The sequence below is a fragment of the Nelusetta ayraudi genome, unplaced genomic scaffold, assembly GCF_046127955.1.
Source record: "Nelusetta ayraudi isolate G7.1 ecotype Tasmania unplaced genomic scaffold, CSIRO-AGI_Nayr_v1 ptg000070l, whole genome shotgun sequence".
Taxonomy (NCBI): Eukaryota; Metazoa; Chordata; class Actinopteri; order Tetraodontiformes; family Monacanthidae; genus Nelusetta; species Nelusetta ayraudi.
This window is the reverse complement of record NW_027466120.1, coordinates 930,001-942,363: the sequence shown is the minus strand read 5'-3', so window position 1 is coordinate 942,363 and position 12,363 is coordinate 930,001. Positions and strand designations below refer to the sequence as shown.

General features: G+C 49.6%; 1 protein-coding gene across 8 annotated transcripts in view; it reads left to right on the top strand.

Moving 5' to 3' along the window:
- prdm16 (PR domain containing 16) overlaps positions 1-12,363 on the top strand; it is a 166,414-nt gene that overhangs the window by 103,408 nt on the left and 50,643 nt on the right. The window lies entirely within an intron of this gene.

The window sequence follows — 12,363 nt, the reverse complement described above, 5'->3', positions numbered from 1 at the left end:
GGGAAAAAAATAATGCGTAAATATTTCACTAACATACATCATTAATCTCTGATTACTACATAGCCCAAATTGCCCCGCATGCTTCCTCCTCTTACTCCTCCTCCTCTTAGCCGCTGCTCCTCAGTGCTGCTCCTCAGTGCTGCTCCCGCCTGCCGGTTACAGAGATAATGAGCAATGAAGAATGAGGCTATTAAGAGGACAATTTGATAGTTCACACACCGTGTCTGGCGTCCCGAAACAAGATGTGCTTGATGGAGCACGACCAAGCACGCCCTCCTCCCCCCTAAACCCCCACAACTCTCTCTCACACACACACACACACACACACACACACACACACACGGCAGATCAAAGCATATTAAAAATGACCCGTGTGGCAGTGCATTGATCTAAGACCAGGTGGCACCCATACATGCCGGCTGAGCTGCTTGTTTGCTTTTTAACACACACACACACACACACACACACAGCCCTCTTGTGACCAGCGACAACTTGGAGTCGCGGCAACTCCATTGTTCAGGCACAAAGGCTGTAAAGACACGTCAGCGGCCACAAAGCTGAAGCGGCACAGCTCAATTTCTCTGCTATTACCGTGCACCACATTGGGATACGTGTGTTTGTAGGTTAGTGCTAGAGTGGTGGACTGTGTGTGTGTGTGTGTGTGTGTGTGTGAGTGTGAGTGTGAGTGTGTGTGAATAAGTCTGTGCGCTGTGGGCCAGGCCGAGCGGAGCGAAGCCCCTGTGAGATATTAACAGGGTTGCGGCTGTGTCAGCAGCGCCGCACTGTGTTTCTCCTCTTTCATGTTCCATTTATTTGACCCCGCGACCCCCGAACACACAGGAGCTTCACTTCAACCCCCCCCCACCCCCCCCACCCCACCCCACCCCCCCCCACCCCACACACACACACACTCCCCCACCCACCACCGCCGCCTCCCCTGCTCCATGCGCGCACATGTTGTGTGTGCGCGCAACATTTCAGCCGCGCTGCTGCGCGTACAATGGAGTCTAATCTATTTCTCCCGCTGCCTCTTTGACCCTCTGCCTCTCTGTGCGATCACAAGCCATATTTGCCCCATCCAATCAGTTTGATTAATCATGGGCCGGACCTCAGCCTGACAATCGGATGACCAGAGCATACGCACACACACGCACACACGCCCGTGCGCACACACTGCTGCTCGTGGGGAAGTATTTCCCCATAGACATCCTCAGTGTGACAGCGCCATAAACTGGCCATTTATCAAATTGTCCCCCCAGCACACACACACACACACACACACACACACACACACACACACACACACACTCATTACAATCTCTGTGCAGTGCACAGAGGAACAGACCAATACTCATTTGCATCATGCCTTGATTCTGGATTTACATTGCGGAAAAAATGTTTGAATGAAACAGAAACCGGCAGCTTTGTTGTCCGCTGAGCTCAACTCGACATTCTCGACTCCTGCCTCGTTTACGCAGGTGGGAAGATTCTCGCCTGCGCGCCTTGATACCCTCGACAATGTAAAAACGGGAACTTTTACACTGCAAAAGAACCTATTATTAATTGCCACAAATGACCGTGTGTGTGTGTGTGCGTGTGTGTGTGTGTGTGTGTGTGTGTGTGTGTGTGTGTGTGTGTGTGTGTGTGTGTGTGTTTATTTGCGCTCGTCCGTGAGCCTGTTGCCCTTTTCACGGCTGCATAATTCTGCAGCCTGAATAATGCAGAACCCCCACCCACCCCCAGTTCTTTATGGCACATGGTCAATAGCAGTAATAAGGGATATTCATAGACCTGTGAGGTGGGCGGGTGGGAGGGGTCGCACTCTGCTCTATCATTTCAAGGTACAAAAGTGCCCCTTTTTCCACTCTCCTTTAAAGGCAGCCTCCTGCTTCACCCTCTCTTCTCTCTCCTTTCTCTCTCTCTCTCTCTTCTTGTGCCTTTCCATCTTTTCTCTGTTTCTTCTCCCTCCTTCAGTCCTCCGCTGCTGGTGGAGCAGCAGAGAAACAAGATGTTGCGCTGTGAGGCCATTAGGGCGACGGCTCTACATCCTATGGATCTCAGCACAAACTCATGCGCAGTTTGAACTTTTTCGGGGTTTTTAAGCGCTAAATCAGTGGCTGCAGGAGATGGAAAACAAATCTCTGGCTTTCCCTCTCTCTCTCTCTTTTCCCTGCCTCAGCCAGCCGCGCGAGCGAGCAGCGCAGGTGGTTGTGCGGCGGCTCATTCAAGCCTGTTTTTTATTGCTGGCCTCTGTTCCAGAGGGCTCCCTGTGTCAGTAATCAGGATATGGGGGTTATCCTGGCTGACCTGCATATTGAGCCTGCTTGTGCAAAACTGTTTCCACCGCTGACTTACTGCACCGCCTCTCGCCACTGAGAGGCAGAGACACAGACACAGCCGCTTGGACCGCTGCCCGCCAACAGTGGGCAACGTGCCTGAATGTAGGGGTGGGGGGGGGGGTTCTAAAGCGGCAGCGGGACCTTCACAAGCCTGCATTGCTTCGATCATAGATAGATAGATAGATAGACAGATAGATAGATAGATTTTAGATAGAGTTTAAGGTTTAAGATTAGAGATTAGAAAAAAAATACCAAATCATCTGGAGAAAAACCGCTTCCACAGTGGTCACAGCAAAAAAACTTCAAATGGACAAGATGTGTTTATTCAGATTCTGACCCTCCAAGACGCAAAATATCCCCCTGCTTTTGGTCAAAAAGCCAAGACGGCCTCTGAGGGGAGAGAGGACGACGTGGCAGCCGATTGTTTTCCAAAGGAATCAGCCGGGCCGGACCCTCTTGCAGCCGAGCCATCTTTTCAATGCCTGACACTTTATTTGTTTTAGTCCCTACAACAACAGAGTCTCCCCAGCGCCGCAGCCCGCTCGTTCGCCCTGGTATTGTCACAAATAAGCGGGCTCACTTTTCCTCTGCCGCTCTGCGGCGGCGTGGAAAAGAAAATCCCCAGGCTTTTCACACAATCACAGGAGGCAATGCTGAGGTATGTGTGCCGTGATAAGACGGGCGATGGGAGACAGATACGGGGAGGGCAGCGGCGGTCACGCACTCACATGCACAGGGAACACGCACTCAGCATGTGGCCGGCGTGGGGGGGGGCCACATGCTGAAAGGGGGGGGGGGGTCCAGATTCAACATTGCGGCAGAAGTTCTGAATGCCGGAGGCAAACAGTCCGGATATTTACTGCTAATGTTTGAACGCAGCATTGATAGAAGATATAAAGGGAAACAAAGGTGTTTTATATACTACAAGCGTGGATGCAATGGCATTTTGTGTCACGTCCAACTTGTGTGCAGGCGCCCCCTATTGCTCGCATGGGCTTTTGTAAGTGCCAAAAAAAAAAAAAAAAAGAAAAAAAGAAGAAAAAAAAAAGTGCTTGCGAGATGCACGAGCACGAGGTCGGAGCGAATGGAGAGGTTGTTGTTTTTTTGTTTGTTTTTTTTTTAACAGCGAAACAAAGGTGCTTAGCTTGCGTCAGCTCATAACCGCACACATCTCATCGCGTTCCCGCGCACACTGACCCACCGCGCGCGCGCACACACACAAACATTTCTCACCCATCAATCCCAGCGTGACCCCGTTTCAAAATTCATTAACGGGGCTTCAGAACTTGCAGACGCAGCAGCAGCAGCAGCAGCAGCAGCAGCAGCGATCACCCCCAGCAAAACAAATTCCTGCGCCGGAGGAGGGTGGGGGTGGGGGGGGGTTGTAGCCTGCGTGCGTGAGCGCGTGCGTGAGCGCGTGCGCAAGTTATAGTGGCGCTGCTGCGTCGTCCGTCCGCCGCGAGGAATCTGTTTGGACAACTGCTGAATGTTTTGGTTCCCCCGCAGCGCCTCGGAAAAGCCGCGCAGCCGCTGTATCTTTTACAAATTAGCGTGCGACGTCGAGCCAGCACTTTCTCTTATCCCCGCGCCTAAGCCCCGTCTGCCCACCGAAGGACAACCCGGGCTCTGTTTGGGTTAGGTGGCGCTGTAGCCGGGCAGAAGACAGGAGTGAGGAGGAGGAGGAGGAGGGAAAGACAAACAGGATGATGCTTAACAAGTTCAAGAGTTTGCCTCCAGTGATTTTTTTTAGACCCTTTTTAGCTTTTTTACGCCGACAGCATCCATGCACCAGAAACGGCGTACATTTTTCATTAAATCTTAACGAGTCAACAATTACCGGCAAATTGAACTTGAGAAACACTTATTATTTGTCAAATGAATAACCCAATGTTGCAGTTTCAGGAGAGCCAATCAGAGAAACAGCCCAAGAAAGTTAAAAAAAAAAAAAAAAAAAAAAAAAAGTCCAGATAAAACTCCAGCATTGACTCAGTGTGTCAGGTTTTAGTGCCGTCAGTGATACTGTAGGTTTACATCTGCATCTAGTTAGCAGGGCTGCTAAAGGCTACAGTAGGCCGGGGTGGAGGATATTTGATGGAGAAGGTCAGGGCCAGTCATGTGACGAGTGGAGCTGCTACGCGGGGCGATGTTTTTATTACTGATTTATGATGTAAAAGCATTCGAGCACAGGAAGAGGTGGAAGAGGAGCCGCGAGCGAGTCAAAACATCCACTCGGCGACGTCGCTTTGAGAGGGTTTGTCTGTCTGCAGCGAAGAAGAAGAAAAAAGAGAAAAGAAACCACACCGAGTTCTGCTCTCTTTTTTTTTTTTCCTTTCCAGCGCGGAACGAGGGTTTGGCTTAGACGAGACGGCATTAAAGGTTCCCCTCAGTCTCCTTCCCTCTGCTTTTTTATAATGCGTGTCTCCTCTCCTCATGATGTAGCGTGTCACACACTATTAGGTGGCCCAGAGTTGAGGAGGAAATCCTCTGGGCTGAGTCGAGTCGCTGCTCAACAGTTTGGCCATTGTTCACCGTCTCGGGCACAGACACCCCTCCCACCCCCTCCACCCCCCGACCCCACTCTGAGGGGAAAAAAAAAAGATCCCATCAGGCGGCCGTCGTGTGGAACTCACAGCGTGTTGCCGCACTTTTGGGAAAAGAGCAAGGAAGCGCGTGTTGATTTTTGTCAGACACTGATACATGGAGTAACTGAACACAAGATACAATAAGATCAAATAAATACAGTGTAAAGTGTTGAAAAATGCCGATGACAGAGATGCAGGGATTGAAACAATGTTTGTTGAAAAGGTCGGGCTAACATGGCTGTAGTTTGTGCCACCGTTTTGATAACAAAAAGGAATGAAAGAGGAAAAAAGTGAATGTGCTGTTGTTCATGAGAGTCTGCAGATTGTTTTTCCCACCACCATTTCTCAATACAAAGTAAATACTTCCACTCATCAACCATTTCAAAGACGGCCAGTCTTCCCTTTTCATCTCTAAATAAAAAAAAAAAAAAAAAAAAAAGATTTAAAGACCTCATATGTCCACGATAATATCAACGCACATTTTATCACTGCATCTAATTTGATTATTTTGCTTGGTCTTTTGTTATTAGTGATTTCAATCGCAGACGGCTCTGTGGACTTTTGCACAGGAGCACCGCGGCTCTGTCAACCTTTCCGTTATTAGCTCAACAGGCAGGCCGCCTGCGGAGGCCTCGCCTTCGCTCCTTATCGCCGCAGATCTTCATTAAATGTCACATAGTTGGAGGAAGACGATGGCGGGGGCGGGAGGAAGGGGAGGGGCAACGTGATGAAGAATCCAATTATGCGGCGGGAGGTTCTCTTTGGCTAAATGATAGTGTCAGCGGCTCTCATGTAAATGTCTGCGTTCCCGCACAGCGACGACAGAGATGGAGGTAAGCACTTTTTGGTAATGGATCCCGCAGCATGTGACAGTAATGTAATGTAGTTTTCTGCGGCGCTAATTACGTGATGTCTTCGGTCTTGGAAGAACACCCTCGATAATGTAGCCCACCGCCCCTCCTCCCCCTGACAGATTTGACCTTCCTAAACTGGGTAATTAATGGATGAAGTGTGAACAAATTAAAAAATGTGTGATGTGTTCGCTTAGGGTGGGAATTTCCAGTTTAAAATAATTGTTTGCTGCAGTCAGAGATGAGCTTCGGCAACTCAACGATGCCGTTCTACTTTTTTTTTTTTTTTTTTTTTTTAATGAGGGGCATAATGAAAAGAGCGTAAACCTCAAGCTTCTTTTTTAAAGGATTGCGAACAGTGTGCGATGGCAAGAAAGAGCCAACACACACGGCCTCACCAGCGCTGCCTGAATATTTGCGGTGAGTGCCAGTTTCCCCGAAAGCCAGCGCCAGTTTTTACTGCAGTCAGGTCGTAAGAAGTGGTAGGAACTGGGTTTTATTTCCCTTTTTCAACGCAAATAAAAAAAAAAAAAAACTGCCTTTCGAATCAGAGAGTAATGATCTCTTCTCCACTTACTGCTCCCACTAAAAAAAATCCAATCCAATTTTTTTCTTCATTAATCTTTGGAGAAACATCCACTTTGGTTTGTCGGGAAGAAGAGCAGGAACATGTGGTATGAAATAATTTATACTGTGTCAGAAATATTAGACGGGACGCTTTAGCCTCGACATTAGCGGCTCATTCGTTGACCAGCTAGCACGTCAGCTAGCCTATGTGATTTCCTTATTGGCATGCTCGCTTAGCACGCAAGCACGCACAGACGATCAGAGTACACAACTGATTCTGAGCTCGTTATGTTGCTGATCAACACAAACACGAGCCTGACCTGTACACCGCCCCAACACACACACACACACACACACACACACACACACACACGAGCTGCGCTGCGTCAGACACCCGAAGAGGAATGTTCTCTCACGGTGGTTCTGGTAATTGAATCAGGGAGAAACCAAACGGTGCTGCGTTTTCCCCGCTCGCCTGCCCTCCCGCCCGCCTTCGCCTCGGCCTTAACCAAAAAAAAAAAGAAAAGGAAAAAAAAAAAGGTAGGTCTTGTGGCTGATGGGAAGCAGATGTGGGCTGAGCCCCGCGTGGTGAAGGTGCAGAGTCAGAGCCCCACATCCACCTCTGGCCAGGAATATATCTTCATTAAAGAGAATAAGGGTGTCCACTTACATCTGCTACAGCACATCAAATCACACTCATCTGTGTGCGTGCGTGCGTGCATGTGCGTGTGTGTGCGTGTGTGTGTGTGTGTGTGTGGACTCCTGGGATGTGACTGACACCTATTCCTATCACTAGACTCTGACAGCTCCACACGTCTGGCTCCAATAACCCCACCGCTGCTATACAGGAACACCGTCCCGCTCGCCGTCCGTCGTGTAATGATACTTGTTAGCGTGCGCTCATGTCTGTGTGTGTGTGTGTGTGTGTGCGTGTGTGTGTTACCACCACCACTTTAGCAGTAAGATTTAGTCGCAACATCTGGGGCGGCAACTTTAGGTTTTTACGACACAAAGAGGAAGTTGAGACTTGAGGCCACGAGCACCTGAGAGGCACTCATTTACGTAAACACACACACATACACAGATATGTATTTCATTGTATTCACTGTGTCAATCATGTTATAAAAATAATAATAATAACAATGATAATGATTTAAAAAAAAAAATCAGCCTCTTAGCGGCACTTCTTCCCAATTACGCTGTTTCACCGGGCCCTTTCTATTCCGGACCCATTATGGCCAACATATGTAATTATGGTCTAAAACGCTGTATGTTTGTCCTAAATCTGGCTCGTCCTTTCAAAGCCTCCGGGTCGCCTGCCAGTGCTGTAATTCTCTCCAGCTGTTGCATAAAAAATATGGAGGATGGCGAGACAGCAGCTATAGATGCAATGCGGCCACTTGAGGGCCTTTTTTTTTTTTTTTTTTTTTTTCGCTGCCCGCAAACATATCGTAAGGTGAGGCCACCGGATTGGTCTTTGACTCCGACTCGACCCAGATTCATCTCTCTGAAGTTTCCAAAACAGCGTCCAACAAACTGCCCCCGGGACTTTTGCTTGTTTGGCGCGGAGGTTCCTGTGTTTGCGTGTTTTCCTGCCGTCTTGCCTTTGTGTGGCCACACGACCTGGACCGATCGGACGTCGTGAAATACTCCTCTTGTCTTCTTTTCACCCTCCGTCTGGCCGCTCTCCTCCTCTCCTCCCCCCTTATTGGATCCAGCAGACACAACACAAAGTGCTTCTCCTCCTTGTAACCTCCCCGCCCTCGCCCTCTCTAGCTCAGCGGGTTTTGCAGTTGCCGTAAGCCGAAGGAGGAGGAGGAAGACGAAGAGGAGGACAAGGAGGGGAAGAGAGAGGAGGAAAAGCAGGAGAAGAAGGAGGAGGAGGAGGAGGAGGAGGAGGGGAGAGCGCAAAACACACTCAGCAGCCTGTCTGTCTCATCAGGTTTTAGAAACTGAGGAGGAAGGAGGAGGGGGTATTTGTTTTCAGTGCGGCGTTGAAAAGCTTCAGCTTAGATCGCAGAGGAATTCTCCCCCCCCCCCCCCCCCCCCGCCCCCCCTGTCACTGAGACGTTTATGGTACTTTTTTATTTGAGCTGACAGTCCGTCTGCGTCGTAAGTGAGGCTGTGAATCTTATTTAAAAACCGCCAAACTCCAGACCCGCCGTTGTGTTTGCACCCCATCCTTCAGTCTGACGCCAAGAGTAGACGCAGGGCTGCGGCGCAGGTATTTTATTATTAATGGCCAGCAGGTTGGTGCAGGTTGCATCACCCATATGTAGATGGGTGATGCAGATGCTGCATGGCACCTTCTTCATCAGTGGGACTGGATTTTGTTTTTGTTTTTGGCAAAGTCAGCAATGTTTGCAGCTCAGTTTTACCTCTGACAACAATATGAGAAAGAAAAAAAACAAAGACAAAGAGAGGCTGTTCTTAGTTTAAGCTGAGCTCCTCAGTTTATAAATAAAGCCCAAATGTGCATTTCTCCAAAATGCGACAAAACCTGAACGGGAAGTCGAACGGAAAAAGATGAGAGCGCAGGTAAAGAGATGGAAGTGGGGAGAATTTCTAGGACAACTTTAAAAAAAAGAAAAAAAACCTGGGAAAGCGAGGCGAGACAAGGAGGGAAAACACAGACAGGGGCCAGAAGGGCGAAAGCCAAAAACAAGGAAGGAAGGAGAAGAGGAGCTGCAGAGGCAGCGCAAGAGGAGCCGTCCCGAGAGAGCGGAGGGCAGGGTGAGTTAGCGAGGAGTGAGCAGCCCAATGACAGACAGGCTGAACCGGAGATGAGTGGGGAAATCCCCTCTGTGAACACATTCAATAAAATCACCCAGCTGCACTTAGCGTGTGTGTGTGTGTGTGTATGTGTGTGTGTTCGTGCACGGCGTAATTGAGACAGTCAGAAGGGTGTATTCAGTTTATACAGTGCATTCTACCCTGAGGACTCCCCGTCTATATTATGTCATCTGTAGCACTTATACAGATCTTTTTTTTTTTTTTTTTTTTTCTAGGTTGCTGGAACACACACACACACACACACACACGCACGCACACACAGGGCCTAATATATTCAGAGAGCGGCGCAGGCCTCCCACTCTGTCCGATTGCTGGGAGCAGTTCAGTTCTTTTGGATGTACTCTGGCTCCACTCACTTCCTGATTTTGTCTTAATGTTGATCCGCACCGCATCTGATGGCCTTAACACACATGTGGTTTTCTTTTTCTCACACACACACCACTGTTATGTGTGTGCGTGTCGGGAGCTCTTTTTTTTTTTCTCTTTTTTTTTGTTGCACATGCACGCTCACTCCTCTGAGGATCGCGCCGCAGATGTCCAAGAGGTCAACGGAATACTTGAGCGTAATTCAGAAAAGGCATTTGCACAAGGATTTGTTTTCCAACGTCAGGAGGTGTTTTTTTTCTCTGCAGGCGGTTTGTAAGCGCTTCTATGCAGCCGAGCTCCAAACAAAAGCAGAGGGGGGGAAAAAAATGTAAATCCAGGACGCAGAATTTTACTTTAAACATGTCTGAAACGTTGTTCCAATTCTGTACATTTAATTCCACTCTTTCAGCGTTTAACCCATTGCAGACCTAGTGCCAGGGCCCTGGATCGAAGTAGGCTCGACTAAGTTCATTGAACCAGTGTGAACACGACCGTTCCAAAGTTGAGCCTGTTTGGAAAAGCTGCTCTCGGACCTGCTCCCTGGGAAAAGCCCTTCCTTTCCCAGGGAAAGACGGGCTGAAAGATGAAATGACTTGATGCCTTATGGAAAAGCCCCAGTAAATCTTTGTAAAGGACTTTGTTTAGCGTCTGCACCCCAGAGCCGAAAAAGGGAAAACTAGAGCCCTGTGTGCAGTGATCACCGTTTAAGTGCACATTTCCTGCCACCAAAGTGGAGTCATGTCACATTTGGGTTCCGAGAACGTCCCTGAATGGAACACATAGCGGCTTACCGAGGTTTTAATACCACACGACTGTTGCGCTTCTGTAGAGACATATTTTAGGAAATCTGATGAGGGTAAATAAATCTAGTATTTGAGGGATTATTTATTTCTTTATTTATTTTGGGGGGTGCAATATTAAAACCAGGGAGAAGATGCAAGCGGCAGGGGACAGCAGACCTGCCCGGATGACACCCAGTTTATTGTGACAGCCTCCCACAGTGCAGCCCAGGTCTAAATACGACACCCTGACCCTGGTCCTACAAGAGAGGAGTCAGTGGGTGGGGTGGGGGGGGGCGGGTCGCTGGAGAAAGGGGGGAGAGAATGCGTTCTAGTGACCCGCCTCAACCCTGCCAGCTCTTCCTGACCTCCCTCGTAGCCCCATGCCGCTTAATTCTCCCTAATTACATTCCTCAGCGACAGAAAGTTGGCCCCGGACCTCCCCGACAATCAGCGCAGGTAGCAGGGGAAGCGGGCGGGGCTCGGCGGGGGAGGCGCGGGCGAGGATCCCTCTGCGGAGAGAGCAGGAGCTGGCGATGACAAATTAATTAATGGAAGTGGAGGAGGGGAAAACACACACACACAGACACACACACACACTCATGGCCTAATGTCTCGGTGTGTCCAGTGAGCAGGTTGACATGTGGGACAGTGATGAATGGTGTTTGGTGCAGTACCGGTGGGGTGCCGACCCAAACCTTTCGTGGCTTTTTGTCACGTGTTGCTCCTGCCCGAAGTCGCCGGCCTTATCGTCTCCCAGCCTGCAGCGGGTTTGGGTTCTGCCGGGTCGGGTTGCACAAGTTCGGCCGCATTAGTCTTTGCAGTGTGATTAAGGGATTCTTGGGGCCTTTACGGCCTCAGGATGACAAAAACTCCTCTCGCGCAGACGGAGAGCCGGACGTCTGATAGAAAAATCAATTTGCCGATCGGCGGGGAGGAGGGTTCATACGTTCCGCAGCCATCTAGCAGGTTGTCGCCTCGAAAAGGGCCTGGATATGTGTTTATCTGATTTTCTGCGAGTCGCCGTCCAGGTCTAATGTTTTCCAGTCAGTCAGCGGCCGCGCAAATTTATCTCAGACTGTTAGTTAAAGTTCGAAGTGTCACAGTCTGAATGAGTGGATGGCGGCGGAGAACCTGACCTATACCGCACCCCAAACCCCCCCCCCCCCCCCCCCCCCCCCACACACACACACACACACACACACACACACACACACACACACACACGTTCCGCAGGCTCGGATCAACACGGCAGCGTTGGCCCCCATTTGATATTGCATAAACATAATAGTCTCATGTGACGGGTAGATAAATATCACGGACTTTGCCCGAGGGAGAGAAAACGGAGGACGTTACATTTTTTTTTTTCCCTCTTCCTTTATATCACATAATAAAGCTCTTGTGTTCCCACCGAACACAAGGGGTCCTTCTGCTGGCCCCCTCTGCTAAATCCCTCAGCTATCTTTCAAACAGTGATAGTTACGGAAATTAGCGGCGCAGAAATCCATAAGCGTCCATCATCGGGGGGCTTATTAGTGTCTTTGTGAGGTTATGAGGGGAGGACAGAAGGGCCGGGGCTCTGCACTGCAGCGGCTCAGCTGGGACGCCCCCCTCACACACACACACACACACACACACACACACACACACACGGGCGAGGACACGTGCAACCGAGACCTGCAGTCTGGAGACAGACACATTTAAGCGACACACCCATCCAGGAATGTGTTCAGACTGAGCTCGTGTTGCTGCCGGACTCAGCTCATCTCATGGCAGGGTGGGTGGTGTGTCTGTGTGTGTGTGTGTGTGTGTGTGTGTGTGTGTGTGTGTGTGGCAGCCCAGGATGTTGACTTGTTTTCGTTAACTTTAAAAGTGAAGCATCTCTCCATCTGTCCCCGAGTGTGGATGCAGCCTGGCCAAGCAGAGGATGGAGGGGGATCTGTCCAGTTATTTCATCCTGTCAGTGGTGCTGAAATGTAAAAAAAGGGAAAAAGAGTTGAACGCAAGGAAATCCAGTTACATTTCAGCATCAAAGCTCAACTGAAAGAACAGCGGAAGACAGATCAGTCAGATAAATTGAACACAA